Below are 4,823 nucleotides of genomic sequence, written 5' to 3'. Positions count from 1 at the left end.
CAGAGTTTCACTCTTGTCGCCCAGGCTGGAGTGCAGTGCTGCAATCTCAGCTCATGGCAACCTCCGCCTCACAGGTTCAAGAGATTCTCCTGCCTCAGCCTCCTGAGTAGCTGGGATTACAGGCGCCTGCCACCATGCCTGGCTAATTTTTGTATTTTTAGTAGAGACAGGGTTTCACCATGTTGGCCAGGCTGGTCTCAAACTCCTGACCTCAGATGATTCGTCACCCTCAGCCTCCCAAAGTGCTGGGCTTACAGGCATGAGCCACAGTGCCCGGCCCCCGGATATATTTAACAATTATTCTACTTGGGATTTGTGGGACTTGCTGAATGTATTACATCAATGATCTCTGTCCGCCTCCCTGGTTCAAGGTATTCTCCCGCCTCAGCCTCCCAAGTAGCTGGGATTACAGGTGCACCCCATCTGGCTAATTTTTGTATTTTTAGTAGAGGCGGGGTTTCACCATGTTGGCCAGACTGGTCTCAAACGCCTGACCTTAAGTGATCCACCCACCTCAGCCTCCCAAAGTGTTGGGATTACAGGCGTGGGCCACCACGCCCTGCTTGTTCTTTGTTTTGATACGAGGTCTTGCTCTGTCACTCAGGCTGGAGGGCAGTGGCACAATCTCAGCTTCCTGCAGCCTCAACCTCCCGGCTCAAGCAATTCTCCCATCTCAGCCTCCTGAGTAGCTGGGACCACAGGCATGCGCCACCACACCTGGCTCGTTTTTATATTGAATGAAGGTTTCACTGTGTTGCCCAGGCTAGACTCGAACTCCTACTCAGGCAATCCTCCTGCCTCCCAACGTGCTGGGATTACAGGCGTGAGCCACCGCACCCGGCCATATCAATTCTCAAAATTCCGAGTCCTACCCTTGCTAATATTGCCTGTCACACACATTGTCTGTTACTGCTTTCCTAACTCAGTGCATGCTGGGCCTTCTTTGCTATGTGTCTTAGCCTCTTTATTACTTTCGTTTTTTATTTTTATTTTTGGCATCTAGGGTACATTTTGAGTAATGTATTCAAAAGTTTCTTCCATCCCACTAATTTGCTCTTTCATTGTATCTAATCTGGTGTTTGCGTTTCAATTTTTAATTGTAGTCATTATCTTTTTATGTGATAGTTGTGATAGTTTGGATTTGGTTCTATTGTTTTTTCTTTCTGTGCATTCTTCCTCATGGAATTTTTTTTTTTTTTTTTTTTTTTTGAGACAAAGTCTCGCTCTGTCGCCAGGCTAGAGTGCTATGGTGTGATCTTGGCTCACTGCAACCTCTGCCTCCCAGGTTCAAGCGATTCTCCTGCCTCAGCCTCCTGAGTAGCTGGAACTACAGGCACGTGCCACCAGGCCCAGCTAATTTTTGTATTTTTAGTAGAGATGACCTCGTGATCTACCCGCCTCCATCTCCCAAGTGCTGAGATTACCGGCGTGAGCCACCGCCCTCAGCCGAGCTCATGGTATTTCGAACTCTACTCTGGGGATTATTTGATATTTAAGGCCTAGTTGGTTTGAGTGTACATTTTTCCAGAAGCATTTGTGTTTGCATCTGCTTGGCACTGCAGACATTTACAACCGGATCCACGTTGTCTCCTCTTGTGGCTTTCCAAGCTGTGCAGACCCCATCAACATGAAGATTGGCCATGAATGTTCAGGGAGAACTGAAAGACATGACCCAGAGCCAAAGCAGAAATAGAACCTGTCTCTTTGCCCTCTGCTTCAGTTAGGTCAATTTTTTTTTTTTTCTTTTTAATTGAGACAAAGTTTTACTCTGTTGCCTAGGCTGGAGTGCAGTGGGGCGATCTCAGCTCACTGCAACCTCCGCCTCCTGGGTTCAAACAATTCTCCTGCCTCAGCCTCCCCAGTAGCTGGGAACAGAGGCGCCTACCACCACTTCTGGCTAATTTTTACATTTTTAGCAGAGACAGGGTTTCACCATGTTGACCAGACTGGACTCGAACTCCTGACCTCAGGAGATCCGCTCCCCCTTGGTCTCCCAAAGTGCTGGGATTACAAGCGTGAGCCACTGCAACCAGCCAGTGAGGTAGACTTTTTTCTCACTTCACCATTTCCTGGGTCTGGGCTGTGTGTGTGGGTGTGTGTGTGCGCTTGTGTGTGTGTGTGATGGGGGGTGTTCATTGATTTGACTTCTGTTCAAATGGTGCTCAAGGCTTATCTCCTGTGTCCATAAACAAGGCTGTTTAAACAGGTTAGGCCACCTGGGGTTGGAAGATATTTTAAAGTATCTTCAAGCATAATATCTTAGGCATGTTCAAGACATTATGCGGGGCCCTTGACAGCCATCAGATGTGCAGAAACTTATGTAAAAATACATCAAGTGAGACTTCACTGGATACAAAGATTTCTGAAACCACCTGGGGTTGGAAGGCATTTTAGGGTCAGCCCCAGTGTCATTGCAGGCTGGCCCCCTGAGCTGGTATTTCTGCTTCGTTCCATGTGGGCTTCCTACAAGCTTATCCATTCATTTCAAAATATTGAACTTTTTATTTTTTTCTAAAATTTTAAGGCTTTATAACAGAGTTTCAGGATTTCTAGTCTGCCATTTTCCTAGAAGCAGAACTCTCACTTGATTTTATAATATACTCTGGAGTCTTGCATCGTGCCTTTTGCAATGGGGACCCTCACAGTGTGCTGAATGAATGTGTGACGGCTGCTTTTCACATGTGAATTCCATCTCTCTTATTAAACACTCTCTTGCATTTCTTTCATGTCTGCCCTAGCGTTTAGGTTAGTGCTATGCCCTTGTTAGGGGTTCATTACAGCACTTGTTGAATGAATATACAGGTCCTTGTCTTGTCTCTCTAGGGAGGGAAGTTTTATAATTGTTCTTGGAAGCCTGTTTTATATATTAGTCATCCTTACATTAAAAAGTGCCTGTGTGGTGGCTCACACCTGTAATCTCAGCCCTTTGGGGGGCTGAGGTGAGAAGGTCACTTGAGTCCAGTAGTTTGAGACAAGCCTGGATAACAAAGCAAAACCAAAATAAAATAATAATAATAATTAACTATCATTATTTTACAATATTTCTTATTATTAGCCAGGCTTGGTGGTGCACACCTGTAGTCCCAGCTACTCAGGAGGCTGAGGCAGGAGGAACGCTTGAGCCCAGGAAATCAAGGCTAATCATGCCACTGCACTTCAGCCTGGGCAATAGAGTGAGACACTGTCTTTAAAAAAAATAAAATTTTAGGCCGGGCGCGGTGGCTCACGCCTGTAATCCCAGCACTTTGGGAGGCCAAGGCGGATGGATCACGAAGTCAGGAGATCAAGGCCATCCTGGCTAACATGGTGAAACCCCATCTCTACTAAAAATACAAAAAATTAGCTGAGTGTGGTGGCAGGTGCCTGTAGTCCCAGCTACTCAGGAAGCTGAGGCAGGAGAATTGCTTGAACCCGGGAGGCGGAGCTTGCAGAGCCGAGATAGCGCCACTGCACTCCAGCCTGGGCAACAGAGCGAGACTCCATCTCAAATAAATAAATAAATAAATAAATAAATAGTTTTAAAACAGTAAAAAATAGTAATAAATAAAAAACACCCATGCAGTCTAATCAATGCCTCTTCTCCAAATGTTAACCTATTTCTCTCCCTTTTGCCCTTTGTGAATATGGAGAACAGTTGGTTGACAATTTTCTCATTTAACAACAATTATGTTTTTAGATACTTAAATGATGTTAAGGCAGCTCTTTAAAACATCACTTTACCGAAGCAACCTCGTTCTTCCAGTGGTGGAGAACATACTTCTGTATATTTCTGGGTGAAGTTGGGTGTGGAATAACCAAAGCTTTATTTCGGAAGTTCTCTGTCACTGAACATGTCCTGATAGAAATAAAGCACTTAATGAGGTCTTGGACAGGTGCTGCCCGCCCAGCATTATTGCTGAAATTCTCCCTGTGCGTCACTGGCTCCTGGGCGTGAAGTTTCAGGTAACTTGGGCAAAGCACACATGCTGCTGTGGCTCTGTGGTCAGCCCATGACGAGAGCCTCGTCCATGTTCCGTGAAATCTGTGAGTGCTGCCCGAGTCGAGCTACCGTTGCTCACCACTGCCGCTTCCTGCCGTCCTACCCAGGGCCGCCGCTCTCCAAGGCTGCCAGTGACTGGGTGCACCCAGTCTGAGTCCTCCACCCAAAGAAAATAAGGAACCTGGCCAGACAGAGGCCAAAGGAAGAGTCTGCTCCTCATGTTCCTTCTTGCTGTGGTTTTGCCCTTGCCACTTATTTCGTAGTCATTCATTGGTGAGTATTTGAGCAACGTTCAGACCATGACTGGGGGCCCTTGACAGTGATCGGATGTGCAGAAACTTAGGTAAAAGCTCACTCAACAGCGAGCGGAACTTCACTGGATTTAAAAAAAAAAAAAAAAAATTGTCCATTTCCTTTTTTTTTTTAACTTTTATTTTCAGTTCAGGGGTACATGTGCAGGTTTGTTATACAGGTAAACTTGTGTCATGGGGTTGCTGTACAGATGATTTCATCACCCAGGTATTAAGCCTAGTACCCATTAGCTATGTCTCCTGATCCTCTCCCTCCTCCCACATTCCACCCTCTGATAGGCCCCAGTGTGTGTTGTTCCCCTCTATGTGCCCACATGTTTTCATCATTTAGCTCCCACTTATAAGTGAGAACATGCGGTATTTAGTTTTCTCGTCCTGTGTTAGTTTGCTAAGGATAATGGCCTCCAGCTCCATCCATGTCTCTGCAAAGGACATGATCTCATTCTTTTTTATGGCTGCATAGTAGTCCGTGGTATGCATGTACCACATTTTCTTTATCCAGTCTACCATTGATAGGCATTTAGTAGATTCCA

The sequence above is a fragment of the Mandrillus leucophaeus genome, unplaced genomic scaffold (assembly GCF_000951045.1).
Source record: "Mandrillus leucophaeus isolate KB7577 unplaced genomic scaffold, Mleu.le_1.0 Scaffold178, whole genome shotgun sequence".
Classification (NCBI taxonomy): Eukaryota; Metazoa; Chordata; class Mammalia; order Primates; family Cercopithecidae; genus Mandrillus; species Mandrillus leucophaeus.
Note: the sequence above shows the minus strand (reverse complement) of the source record.